Below are 15,212 nucleotides of genomic sequence, written 5' to 3' on the forward strand. Positions count from 1 at the left end.
GCAGCCAAGGTTGAGAACCACTGCTATAGATAATATTAAAAATATATCTAAATGTGCAATTCTTTGTCCCAAAAATGAGCATGTTCAAAAATTAAATGAAGAAAATTTGGATATACTCAATGGATATTTTCACACATATTTGAGTGATGATTCCATTGGTTCCATAGATGATGCTGAAAAGGAAAATTTTCCCATCAAATTTCTTAATAGTATTACTCCTTCGGGAATGCCGTGTCATAAATTAAAATTGAAAGTGGGTGCAATCATCATGTTATTGAGAAATCTCAATAGTAAATAGGGTCTTTGTAATGGTACCAGATTTATTATCAAAAGATTATGACCTAACATTATCAAAGCTGAAGTATTAACAGGATCTGCAGAGGGAGAGGTTGTTCTGATTCCAAGAATTAATTTATCCCCCTCTGACACTGGCCTCCCATTTAAATTGATTTGACGACGGTTTCCAGTGATGCCAACATTTGTCATAACTATTAATAAATCACAAGGACAAACTCTAGACAAAGTAGGCATATTCCTACCTGAACCCGTTTTTGCACATGGTCAGTTATATGTTGCCTTCTCTCTAGTTTGAAGAGCATGTGAAGTTACAGTTAAAGTTCTAAATACTTCATCACAAGGGAAATTAGTCAAGCATTCTGAAAGTGTTTTCACTCTAAGTGGTGTACAAGGAGTATTAGAATAAGTTTAATCACTTTATCAGTCATTGTTTGCATCACTGTTGTTTTTATATCATGTTTCTGTTGTCCTCATATCATGTTTTTGTTGTTTTCATGTCATGTTTTTGTCATTTTTATATCATGCCTCTGTTGTTATATCCTTTTGTTACTGTTTATTTATTAATAAATTTATATATTATTTTCATATACATTTTGCTAATTTCCTTTCATTTCTCACACTTCTATTATAGAGGAAGTGCAAATAGCAATATTAAAATATCTCCGCTAATTAATTCCCTTTTTTAAAAAAATATATTTTATTGTTTTTTTACAGAGAGGGAGGGAGAGGGATAGAGACTTAGAAACATCAATGAAAGAGAAACATCAATCAGCTGCCTTCTGCACACTCCCCACTGGGGATGTGCCTGCAACCAAGGTACATGCCCTTAACCGGAATTGAACCTGGGACCCCTGAGTCCACAGGCCAATGCTCTATCCACTGAGCAAAACTGGTTAGGGCAATTAATTTCCTTTTAATGTGCACGAATTTCATGCACCTGGCTACTAGGCATGCTATAATATCAACAATATAGAGTTTTCACCATTTAATCCAGAACATTATCGATGTAGAGTTCATCTTTATTTAAATTTAACCAATGAGAAAGCTGAGGCCTAGAGGAGTTAAGTAATGTTCTTGTTGATGGGGAGCTCTCCATGTCCTCTCCTGTTGCCAGTATAAGTGGGCTTCTTGTGATGTCACAAGAAGAGGGATTTTCTAAGAATCACATAGGAGAATGAGATATTGTAGAAAGCTTTATTTCTGCGGAATTAAACCCCTGAGTTTCCAAGGTCCCATTTTTCACCATCCTGCCAGGTAAAAGTCCCATTTTGTTTTCAGCTGAGCTATGATTAAAGCCATGCCCAAAGTATCCATTCCACATTTGCACAGTCAAATCCAGCTTCAGGTTAGCTTAACTTGTGTTCCCAGGTGCAGTCAATTAGTCCATTAGGTGTGGGGTCTGCATGGGGTGGGCCATTCCATTTCTAAGAAGACAAATGAAAGCAAGGAAGTGGGAGCAGAATCAGAGGACCCATAGAGGAACCAGAGAACACAAACTCCTTTGTCTAGGACAGCGATGGCGAACCTATGACACGCGTGTCAGAGGTGACATGCAAACTCAATTTTTTGGTTGATTTTTCTTTGTTAAATGGCATTTAAATATATTTTAAAAATATCAAAAATATAAGTCTTTGTTTTACTATGGTTGCAAATATCAAAAAATTTCTATATGTGACACGGCACCAGAGTTAAGTTAGGGTTTTTCAAAATGCTGACACACCGAGCTCAAAAGGTTCGCCATCACTGGTCTAGGATATTAATCTTCTAAGATTTCACACCCTTACAGTGGCTCTGCTGTCCTCTAGCGAATTATCTTTGTTTCCAGGTTAGACTGACAGGCGCCTTCCCTGTGTCACCCCAATTTTACTCTGCATGTGTCCATCTCCCTCTTTGCCCAGTCCCTTTCTCCAGTGATTTGCAGGGAATGGACCCTTGGGAGTGTAAAGTTGCAACTTCCTGTTGAAGCTGCATAGACAACCATATTTGTAATCTGGCCCTTGTTTTACTCCTTCCTATTATTAATAACTAGATAATTACAATGGTAACAATTTGACACAGTCACAAAGATAGTAAGTTACAAATCTGGAATTCTAATTCCCTTGTGTTTTACACTAGAACTCAAGCTCTTACCACATTGAGGTGCTATTTCTCCTCACTACCATGCAGAGTTCTTCATTAAAGTAAAGAAATGATAACAGAAACCACAACAAAAAGTCCTTCCTGTTTTTCACAGCAAACACTAAAATGACAGGAGCTTCTGCAAAGAATACTTGACGGGAGATGAGGTGAAAATCTTTAGCCTCCAGACGCAGGGGTGGGCAAACTTTTTGACTGGAGGGCCACAATGGGTTCTTAAACTGGACCGGAGGGCCGGAACAAAAGCACGGATGGAGTGTTTGTGTGAACTAATATAAATTCAAAGTAAACATCATTACATAAAATGGTACGGTCTTTTTTTTTTTTTAGTTTTATTCATTTCAAATGGGCCGGATCCGGCCCGAGGGCCGTAGTTTGCCCACGGCTGCTCCAGAGGGACAAACACACTAAAAAGTTTAATGGAATGAGAAAAACTAGTCTGGAAAATATATGACCTGGATTTCTTTTCTTAATGGGGAGTTAAGTGTCAGGAGGCAGAAAGCCATTGGAAGTACTAGATTGAAAGTTACAGGAACACAGTTATGAAAAGAAAAATACTGGTCCGAGATTGGGAAATGAAAGGTGCTTGACTGAAAATGGCAACAATAGCAAGACAAGTGAATTGAGTTTGAGATGATTGCTCTGTAAACAAGAGAGTGTTTGTTTTTCGACATTGAGTTGGAATCTCTGTGGGGCATGAGGGCATTGGGCTGGTTTCAAAGTTCAAGTAGACCGATTTTTGTGATCTACCTTTTTTCTTTGTGAGAGGCAAAGTCAAGCTGTTAGTCCTTTTTACAATTGTAATCACTATTGACATTTTCTTATATTATTATTATAATTCATTTTGTTGCAAGTAAAATTCATTACTAATTTTAATACTCCAAATATGTATTTCTAAGTACCTCTTACCATATGGAGGCAGTGTGTCTGTGAAGGAATAGAGGAGAGGAGAACTCATGTTTTTAAGCACCTAGTATGTGCTAACCACTGAGAATAAGGTAGCAAATTGAACTTTCAAAGTCCTTCTTAGAAGGATATGAATACATATCTTAAAATATATGTTTATTGATTTCAGAGAGAGACGGAGAAAAAGATAGAAACATTAATAATGAGAGATAATCATTGATTGGCTGCCTCCTACGCAAGCCCCCCCACAAGCCTACAACCAGGATATATGGCCTGACCAGGAATCAAACCTTGATCTCCTGGTTCATAGGCCAATGCTCAACCACTGAGCCACTCCAGCCAGACTAGCAAGTTATATTTTAAAGGTTAGTGTGCCTAAAATACTAAAGTTATTAATAAATAAATAGATTTAGGTACTAATAAAATGATGCTGCAGGCAATGATTTGTCATTTCTATTTGAGCAGAGAAGTGATTAAATAAACTTTGGGAATATTTGTGGGAAAATATTTCAGTCAGAAGGAATAACAGATTCACAAGCCAAATTGGGAATGAGATTGGCTACTAATAGACGGAATGTTGTGCCTCCCCCCCAAATTCATATATTAATTTTTACACCCATTTTGTAGGTAACTAGGTCATGAGAATGGAGACCTCAGGAATGGGATTAGTATTCTTACAAAAGCAGCTCAAGAGCTCTCCTTGGCCCTCGCCATGTGGGGACACAGTGAGAAGACAGCCATTTATGAACCAGGAAGCAGGCTCTCACTAGACACAGAACCTACGGGTGCCTTCTTCTTGGACTTGTGAACCTACAAAACATAATGGTTGGCCAAGGTTATTCTTCTAGCAGTCTGAATGGACTAAAACACATTCCCAAGAGACATTAAAGGGACTGTTTGGACTGGATTGTGGAGAATGAGGGAGAGTCTGGCAAAATATAAATTTAGAAAAGGAGGCTGGACAGATCATGGTGACCTTGTGTACTAGAATCAGAAATTTTGATATTATCCTAGAGAATGGCCAAATATTGGTATGACACCTATAATTTATGAGTTAGTAAATCCACAAGTATTTGGGTGGGTTGTTCAGACTAGATATAGAAACCATGTAGATAAGAATAGGAGTTAGGAGGTTGATACAAGGTTCTAGTCAAAAGCTGATGATGACTTGGAGTAAGTTTATGAAGTTGAGCTTAGAAATAGAAATGACAAAATAGAAAGGATTTGGTGATAGAATGCAGAGAGCCTAGGTGAAAAATAAAATTTTTGATATAAGAAACAGAAAGAATGATGAACTCATTTACTAGAAAGATAAAATTTGAGGTGAGTGTATTTTGAAGGGGAGTATGAGTAATTGTGTTTTGTAAAGTTTAAGTTTAATGTTCCTTTAATATTTCTGAAATGTTGAATAGGCAGTTGGAGATATAATCCTTGAGCTCAGATCCAGTCTAAAAAAGATTTGAGAATCATGGGTTATGATATAATGTAACCAGCATCATAGTAAATGTGTGGTCAAATCCTATATAATAAAGAGGGAATATGCAAATTAACCCTGATGCCGTCACACCGTCATAAGATGGTTGCATCCACAGTAGAGGCGGGGCTCCCATAACACAAGATGGCTGCGCCCACAGCGGAGGCAGGGCTCCTGTAACGAGCCATAATGAGCGATCAGCAGGGACCTGAGGCTGCACCCCCCACCTGGCAGGGCTTGACAGGGGACCTCAGGCCGCACCCCCCGCCTGGAAGGGCTTAACGAGGGACCTCAAGGCATGCCATATGCCCTGGAAAGAGGCTGGGGGACCTCAGGCCGTGCCCCCTGACCGGCGGGGCTTGACGGGGGATCTCAGGCCACATCCCCTACCCAGTGCGGCTTGACGGGGTCCTAAGGCTGTGCCCCTCACCTGGTGCTGGGCCAGGGGACCTGAGGGTGTACCCCCTGCCCAGCGGGGCTTGACAGAGGTGGGGCTAGCTAGGTCTGAATCTCTCCCAATGGGGGTGGGGCCGGCTTGGTCTGGGTCTCACATTATTTCTAAGTACTTGCAGGTGGGCAGGGACTTGACTCTGGCTTCCACGGCACACCCCAGAGTCTGACAGGAGGAAGATTTTCATATACATTTTACTACTTTTCTTTCATCTCTAATACTTCTATTATAGAGAAAGGGCAAATAGCAATATTAAAATATTTCCTCTAATTAATTCCCTTTTAATGTGCACGAATTTCACACACTGGGCCACTAGTAATTTAATAATCATGGCCAATCAGAGACAGTTTTCAAAGTTTCTTTGAAACAAGTTTTTTAAGGGACAAAATTATTTAGTATTTATTCAGCATTTATTTGCTGCCAAACCCTTTCACATATACTATGTCTAGCTCAACAATTTAAACACTGTGAGGAAATTGAGACACAATGATAATATATCATTTACCAAAAGCTGTATAATTATAAGAACCAAGGTTGGAACCTGCTTCATCTTTAGCAGACACTTGTGTGCCCTCTCCTTTCTACCACACAAATCCGGAGTTTTTCCCAAAAGAAAAGAAAGAAACATCAAGAAGAAAGAAAGAAGCAGGAAAAATTTACAGTAGGAGAAGGAGTGAAATTTGACATAAGAACAGAGGTCTCTGTGAGCTGAATTGTGGTTTGTGTAGGTTTGGAACATTTTAGGAGGTTGGGTGCAGGTGATCAAAGAATTTTCATGGTTTGTCGATAATTTTGGTCCTGATTCTATACAAAATAAGGGCCCTTTGAATATTCTAAGGGTCCATAAAACTACCCAGCTGGGGTTTCAAAAGACTGTCAGTAGTGATATGATAGTATGGAGGTATAGCAATCTGCATTTCTTTTTAGATATCATTTCATTAAAATAACTGTATTTTATAATAAAAGAGATGAATTAGAAGAGTAAAAAAAATAACCATTAGTTATTGATACCAACTAACATATAAATTCCCAGTTTATCCTGAGAATTTCTTAAAATGTAGTTTCTTTAGCTTTTAGGAATAATCATTCTTAATAAAATTCCGAGACTATTTTATGATTTATTATATACTATAAGAACTATGATCTTTAATCACCATGTCATTATAATATATCACAATTATATAACATTTAGGAGATTCTGCAGTTAAACTCAGACAAATTTCTAGAAATCATATTTTTGAAGAATTAAAAAATACACTGTCTTTGGTCTATGCTCTATACATATCATACTAATGTTGATAATGTTATATAATTTATGTATGCTTAAAATGTACAGATGGGATGTTTTACAACACAGATATTTTTTAAATATATTTTATTGATTTTTTACAGAGAGGAAGGGAGAGAGATAGAGACTTAGAAACATCGAGAGAGAGAAACATCCATCAGCTGCCTCCTACACACCTCCTACTGGGGATGTGCCTGCAACCAAGGTACATGCCCTTGACCGGAATCGAACCTGGGACCTTTCAGTCCACAGGATGACGCTCTATCTACTGAGCCAAACCGGTTATGGCAACAACACAGATATTTTATAAAGTCTTTTGGAGCAGTGATCTCAAACCATGCATAGATCAACGTGTGTACCAATAATTCGCTAAATGTTTTACTAATTTCCAATCTCTATATACTGCGAATACTGATGAATAAACCATTTTTTTACACCTGGAGCTGCCATCACATTTGCATACTAATTTGAGACTCTGGAAGGAACACCTTTATTCTTTAACAAAACTGCCTTTAGGGTGTAGATAGGGAAGTTTAATGATTAAGAGAAGAGAGGTGCTCTTCAATATTCCTCTATATTGGATTTACTTGTTTTTGATGGTATTAAAATAACTTCACTCCCTGAGAAAAATAGAAAATACTAAGACCAAATTTATGATATTGTATTCTTATAAACTTATTACTTGACAAAATACTTATTACTTGTCAAATTAATTTGAATGTCTAGATCTTGATAATCATAATTCTCACATCCCCACTTTTATTTACAAATACACACAAACACATACATACACAAACACACAAATCTCAAAGAAGAAAGATGATAATACTTTTAAATTATATTATAATTATTTTCTCATAGATTATAATACTTGAGGGTCTGTGAATACAATTTCATAGGTATTATCTTGAACCAGATGATCCTCATTTTGCCAGTGTTGCTGTTCTTCCACTAGATGTCAGCTATGCTCTAGCACTTTAGGATACTCAAACAAAGCAAAATGCCATCCACATCTGTTCTACTTATTGTGTTTTCCAATAGAAATTTACCTGGTTAATTGATATAAATAATAATAAAAAGGTACAGTTCTTCAATGACAATAGAAAACTACAAACTGGAGTAAGAAGGGTATTCAAAGTAAAACTTCGAAAATTGATTTACGAATGCAGTGACTCCAAAATTTTATTCTAATATTCAGTACTTTCTCTTTTATTACAGTTAAATTACAGAATTTTAAACATTTTCTGCATTTTATAAGCCAGGTCTGAAAAATATCATTTTGACGATGAACAATGAAACTCTCTATTTCCACGGGGAGGTGAGAGCACATTAAGTTGTCCTCCATTTTTACGGTTACCAAACTACTATGGAAAATCAATCAGTACCATCCAAGATACGGTCCCATTGCGGTCCTGTCATTGATTTGAAGGTATTCCAGATGGTTACAAGCTTCTTTCAAACAGAAGTTATAGGAAGCTGTGAAGACAAGTTATAAAAGCTTAGAAGCTTTAAGGGTTTCTTTACCATTTGTCTTTAATTACATGTCTGGCTTTGTGGAAGGACTGAATTATTTGAAGTGACATGTCAGTAATGGTCACTTTCCTGCCAGGGTGAACAGGAGAATGACAGGCTGCCAAAATAAGTCTGAAGTAGTCCAGGAAATGCTGGGTGACCTTCAGGTTTGTTTTGCAAATAAAAAGGAAATGCTAGTCAAAGGGAAAGAAGAAAGAAACAGAGGTAAGAACAGTATGAGTGCCATGACAAGGATTTGGAATAGGAGCTAAACAATCTTGGCCTAACGAGTAATCATTCCACTTGGGTTCTCCTTCTAAACAGTTTGGTCCAAGAGGTATAGATGGGAGAAACACTTGTATAGCTGGAGGGTCAAAAATTATAGAGAAAAGAGTATTTTTCAAGCAATACCAAGAGTTCTTAAAAGGTCATCTTTCTATTATTTTCTTTTCTTGTTTCCTTCATTTTTAGCTTGATCAATTTTACTCTTTCCATTCGTTTTTTGTTTTTGTATCTTTTTCTTCTCTACTTCCCCCACTTTTTTAAAATTTCCGGTTTCTCCACATATGAGAAATTATTTTTCTCTAATTTATCTGGATAAATGTATTTACTAATTTTGTCATATTCATGTTTGTACTTTTTGGTTTTAAAATAAAGAACCATTTGAGGAAGAAACGATGTGTAGGTGTATCAGATCAAAGGTTGAGCAGTCGTGTGTGTGTGTGTGTGTGTGTGTGTGTGTGTGTGAATAAACAATTTCCTGAGAGAAAGTCATGCCCTTTGGGAAGCTACCACAGCCATCAACCCCTTTAGGCAAATTCAGTGTTCTAAGCAGTGATTTCATTCAAAATACAAAATACAAAAATCATTGCTGTACATAAAATTAAATCTTAACTGTAAGTATAAAGCATTAAAGTGTTACACTGACAGAGCAAATAATTCTTATCCACCAACATCTACATTACTGACCTGATGTTATTTTTTTAATTTATTTCTTGCTTGGTCATGATTCCTGCAACAGTGATGTTTGTATAATAATGCAAAATCTAAATACACATTTCACAGTATAGATTAAAATGCCACAAAGCTAAGGACACATAGACAAATGCATTTTTTACTGATATTAATATTAATATTATTATTTACATGGCTAGTAGAATCATGTTCTACAGCAACTAATTACTATATTTTTTTTTCCTCAGGTGTCAATCATTTGTAACCTACTGGTTGTATATCATTTTACAGAACTTATTATTGGATTCCAGAAGGACATTTTATTTATCTAGGCTTGGGAATTTTGAAGTGTTCACATTTCTCCGTGACTACAAGACTTGAACCTGTTAGAGATGTCATATTTAGATCTTTCAGAGCAGTTTGAACAGTATTTGTTATGAAGCATTCATGGCAAGACAAAATGACAAAGAATAGTACCTTGGATTACTAATTTACTTTGAATACTGATACATTGCTTTCTTTTTCTAGACATATATGTATAAGATAGAAAAATCATTGTTATGCATTTGAAAGTTTTTTAAATGAGGTTCAGTGGAGTAGTTGCTCACAGGACAATATCAAGACATAATAAACCATAACAAGAAAAACAGCTTACTTTAGAGTTCCAGAAAACCATGCAAATGTGTGCATATGCACAGTCAGATATAGATGTATCATTTTTAGGAAAATGAGTGCAATTAGATAAACAAATTCAACAGAAAAACCACTAACCAAATTAAACCTGCCAATATAAAGAATGGTCATGAAAACAAGCATATTAGTAACAGCAGGATATCAAAAGCTAATGGCCCTGATTCTGTGTAATCTTTATTACTTATACGAATGATAGATCATCAGTGATGTCATTGAAGGAAGAGTGGAAGAAAGTGCTTTATGCATACTTATAGACATACAGAAGTCACTCTAATCCTTGTATTCATAAACTCACAAACTTGTATCCCTAGAGCCACCTCTTATACAGCAACTCTGCAGCCTAAACAAACAATTCTTTACACATTAGCATAAACTTGCCTTCATTCTATTTAATGAACTCTGCTTTTCTTTCCCTACAAAACAAATTCTTCATCTTACTGGAAAATGAAAGGCAATATCTGATTCCATATTCACAGATACCAAGTTTGAATAATGTTCATCATTCATGCATTCCTTCATTCTCTCATTCATCTATTCATTCAATGGATAGAACACTAACTATGTCCGGAATAGTTACAGGCTCTCAGGATACAGCCCGAAACAGAGGGACCTGGTTCTTGTTCATTAAATTTTAGTGGGAGGAGGTAGACAGCATGTCAATAAATTATAAGCATGGCAAAAATCAAATAAGTAAGGTAGAAATTTTAACTCATAAATTTTCCATAGGGACTAAATCATGAGTCACTCTATTATACTATAAATTACACATAAGCAGAGACTTTGCTTTACTCATCCCTAGAGCTGAAGAGGTTTTATTTTTGGAAGGAGGTGAATATATAAAGAGCAAACAAATCACTGAAAAATAAATGCAGATAGTTGTTTGTACATTGAGCGATTGCATGGGAATAAATATTAAATGAAGTATTTATCATATTTCTATATAGCTTGTCAAAATAATTAAATCAAATGTCATATTTTGCCAGATTAAAAGATCTTGTATGACAACTTCCAAAAGGAAATAAAATGTATTTTTTTCTTTACCTGTTAAATGACCCTTTTTCTCCTTATATTTTTCCCAAATGACAATACACTCTTTTGGTCTGAAAGGACATAGTTTCCTAATAGATTTCTTTTTCATCCTACATGGGATTTACATTCCTAAGTAGGGAAAGCCCTACTTTACTATGGTGTTCATATCATCATACTTTTAACTTGTTCCTTGATTATGTTTCTTCCCTGCAGTTACAAGATCAATAAGAGCAGAAGCTTTATCATCTTGTTTACAGCAGTATGCCCAGTGTTTGAAGGAGTACTTCTTTTTTTAATTTTTTTTTAATTTAAGACCTACAGGTCTCTCTTTTTTAAAAAAATATATCTTTAGTTATTTCAGAGAGGAAATAGAGGGAGAGGGAGATAGAAACATGAATAATGAAAGAGAATCATTGAATATTGATCAGCTGCCTCCTGCACGCCCCCAACTGAGGATCAAGCCTGCAACTGGGCATGTGCTCTTGACTGGAATCGAACCCAGGACCCTTCAGTCCGCAGGACCATGCTCTATCCACTGAGCCAAACCAGCTAGGGCAATGAAGGCATACTTCTTGAATTAATGACTGAATGATGGTTACAAATAGACAACCCTGATTAAATCCAATTCTTCAATTACTCCACATTGACTTCTATGCAGCCTAAATTAGTGAAGAAACATAGAAACCTGAAGACTATTCTCAACTTAAATGTATTAATACCAGACATACATTATATTACTTTAGGCCTTTCCCTCTCCCATTGTTTTATAAGAAAATTTTTATTGTCCTCCTTCTTCAAATCCTCCTTCCCAGTATCTACTCTCCACTATTTGTCTGCTTTGTTATTTCACAGATAAAATTGACTACATCAGAAGGGAATTCTATAAACACCACGAGTCATCTTTGCCCACATTTTGTGCCATTTCCCCCATTATTAAAGTCTGTGCTCCCTTGAACTTGATTCCTCCACTTAAGTGCCTTATTCCACTCCCCTTTTTGCTCAAGGATAAAGTTCCAAAAGTTATCACTTCCTTCTCCCAGATCAGTAGGTTTTGTTATGAATGTGATCTTTCTCTACATTTGTCTTCCATCCATGCTGCTAATATTCTCCTCAGAAATGAAAAGATAAACACATCTTACCTGGAGGTTTCATCCTTCAGATACCAATCCTTTTACAGTAGAGACTCTCAATACAGAGTCCACGGAACACAAGTGTGGATGGAATTCAGGAGGTCAATCTACATGAATTAAAAAAGAAAAAATGTTATTTGTATTTTAACTGACTGAACATAATGTTCTTCAATTACACATGTTGAGAACCTACCACAGAGTATTAGTTGTAACTAAATATTTTTAACATATATATCTCTAAATATCTTTTATACTCACTATCACTTTGAAATTAGAGCATTAGACTTTTCCTAGATATTATTTTTAAGGTTAAGAACTCTTGCTTTTGAGATGCTTTGATCAGGTTGTTGATATTCACTATTTTAAATTGCTTTCTTCACCATCCCTTCCAGCTTTTTGTAGTCTGGCTTTTGCCTATAATGCTTTACAAAATAGCTTTGTCATAATCACTGATAACATGTACTGGCTAACTCCAATAGCCAAATTTGAATCTACTGACCCGAGAAAGCATTAGTCACATTTCGCTGTCTTTGAAACACGGGCTTCTCTTCCAAGCTCACACTCTCCTGATTCCCTCCTCATTGGTCACTTACTTTTTAGTTTCCTTTGGAAGTTCATCTTTATAAATAGGACTCCTTAATGTTGGGTACCACAATTCTTAGTCCTTAGACTTCTTTTTTTTCTTTAGTTGATCAAGCAGGTTGATGTCCTTAAGTACAATAAATGATGATGATTCCCAATTGTATTCTTCTTCTGGACCTCTTAGTCATTCTTCACTTTTTTCTTTCATAGTTCACAACTAATTTATCAGTAAATCTTGGCAGTTCTACATAAAGAATATACTCTGTATCTGACAACTTCTCATTTCCTAAACTGCTATCAATCCTTTAAGTGCCAACCAATATCCTAGGAACTATGCTAAAAGTGCCAAGGCATTTTTGCTGATTTTACAGCAGTTTAGGAAAAAAAATATGAATCACAAGTAAATGAAGTTACTATTCAAAAACTTAAGGAAACCTTTACTACATTGACATATTTAGCAATATCATCATCACTAATAAAAGCAGACTTAGAACTGGACGCCATTTTGAAGCTTTGATAGCTCTCCCAGCACTTTTGGCAAAAGACAGGAGGAGCACGATCGAGCTCCCTGGCACTCTAGGGGTTAAGCTAGTCCAAGCCACAACCTTTTGTAGCCTAGATTATTGTAAGAGCCCACTAACACTCTGTTTTTAGACATGCTTCCTTCCAATAGATCCTAAAGGCAGAAGTCTAAGCTATCTCGTTAAGTAGAAAGTTAAGTCATGTTATGTCTATGCTCTAAACTCTCCAATGGCTTTTCATCTCACTTGGGATAAAAGCAGAAGGTCAGTACATATTTGGTTATCCATGTTGAAGGGTGCGGCTATAGGGTTAAACCTAGAAGGGACCTGTTGGCAAAACCACAAACAAGTCCCAGCTTAGAGGGCATAGCCCTCTTAGCATAATTAGGCTTGACCTTATGACTCTCCCTAGATCTTATCTGGGTAGCTAATGGGCTGTGGGAGGTGCAGCAAGTGCTGCCAAAACAAGCGAAACTCACAAGAACATTGTAACTATGGTGACCACTACCTTGTTTACCTCTGTCTATAAAATAAAGGCTCAGCTTGCTGTCTGGATTTCTCTCTGTGGCCTCAGCCAGGCACAGGAGATCCACCTAGACCAGCCGTGGGCAAACTACGGCCTGCAGGCCGGATCCGGCCCGTTTGAAATGAATAAAACTAAAAAAAAAAAAGACCGTACCCTTTTATGTAATGATGTTTACTTTGAATTTATATTAGTTCACACCAACACTCCATCCATGCTTTTGTTCCAGCCCTCCGGTCCAGTTTAAGAACCCACTGTGGCCCTCAAGTCAAAAAGTTTGCCCACCCCTGACCTAGACCCAGCTTATTCTCTTTGTATGTCTTTTCTACGTCCTTCGCCGCACCCTCCTCAGGCTCACCAAACCCTTGGCTGTGCTGGCACAGCACACATGTACATCTGTGATGCCTTCCATTACTTTCCTTCTGGCTTATTTTTCACAAGCTGCACTAAACTTCTTGTTCTTTCAACACACAACTAAATCTCTTCCTCAGGATGTCTGCTCTTTTTTTCTCTTCTCGCTGAAATGTCATGATTCTATTGTTATGTGACTTGTTAGCTCAATTTTTATTCAACATCCATTTCTCAGTAGGTTTTCTCTAGCCACTTTATTTATATACTAGGGGCCCAGTGCATGAATTCGTGTACCTTGAAAGGAACTGTGGGCCGCGAAGCTGCAGTGGGCAAAGGGGCAGGTCTCGGCCCATCCTTCATGCCCCTGCCCGGCCCCTGCTGTTGCAGCCCTCGGTCCCCTGTCTGCCAGCAGCCCTGCTCCAGCCACCATCATTGCCATGCACTGACAGCGCTGGCCCCGCTCACACCTGCTGACTGCACAGAGCAATTGGGGCTGGCGCCGGGCACTGGCAGTGCATGTGAGCAGGGCTGGCGCTGGCAGCAGGTGCAAGCACCAAGTGGGACCACAGTGTGTAGGAGCAGAGAATTTTCCGTAACCACCAGAGGCTCTCCCTGGTGCCCTGCCTTGGTCTGACGCCCCTGCTCATCTGCTCCACCATCTCGCCATGGCCAATGCCCATCATATTCTGCGCACACCCCCTGGTGGTCAGCGCACATCATAGTGACCAGTTGTTCTGTCATTTGGTCTATTTGCATATTAGCCTTTTATTATATAGTATGACTTTATCTATATTTCCCCTGAGACTTAGGATATCATAGAATAGCAATAGTCACTTATTTTAGTTTTTTATCACATAAAGGAACAAGCAAACAAATGAATAAATGGAATTTTACCATGTATATCTTCATTTGTCTATTGTAATAATCTGTTTCCAGAGGGTAAAATGGCAAATAATAATAGCTGAATAAGTAAATTATGACTGAATAAAGCAATGATATATGTTAGTTGTCTCAAAAACTATAGTTTTACTTCTTAAAAGACTACCACATACATTTGAAATGTCTCGGTCCTTATTTGGTATAGGTAGGCATGGCTACGGCATACCACTTTTTATCAAAAGTTTCAAAAACAATTAAAGACATACCCTTTATCAAATGAGCTTTAAAATAATAAAAACAGTTTTAAATATCAATCATATATAATTTTACATATTAAATCTTATTTTGAAGATAGTCTCCTATAGCTCTTATAAGTTGTACCTCATTTATACGATTTGACAAATTGAAGGAACAATTGAAGTTCTTTATTCTTCATTAATGTCCTAATTCTGCTTAGTTACCTAGAATTTATATAACTTTCTTAGA

The 15,212-nt window shown here is 37.0% G+C and overlaps 1 long non-coding RNA gene across 1 annotated transcript in view; it reads right to left on the reverse strand.

The window, feature by feature from the left end:
• Positions 1-6,548: 6,548 nt before the first annotated feature.
• LOC138995428 (uncharacterized) overlaps positions 6,549-15,212 on the reverse strand; it is a 72,895-nt gene continuing 64,231 nt past the window's right edge. Inside the window, exons 2-3 of the long non-coding RNA XR_011468625.1 lie at positions 11,880-11,977; positions 6,549-8,028 (exon numbers count right to left, since the gene is read on the reverse strand). This is a non-coding gene — a long non-coding RNA (uncharacterized lncRNA). The remainder of the gene's footprint in view (positions 8,029-11,879; positions 11,978-15,212) is intronic.

The sequence above is a fragment of the Myotis yumanensis genome, unplaced genomic scaffold, assembly GCF_028538775.1.
Source record: "Myotis yumanensis isolate MYYU_CA2020_CCGP unplaced genomic scaffold, mMyoYum1.0.hap1 SCAF_1, whole genome shotgun sequence".
Taxonomy (NCBI): domain Eukaryota; kingdom Metazoa; phylum Chordata; class Mammalia; order Chiroptera; family Vespertilionidae; genus Myotis; species Myotis yumanensis.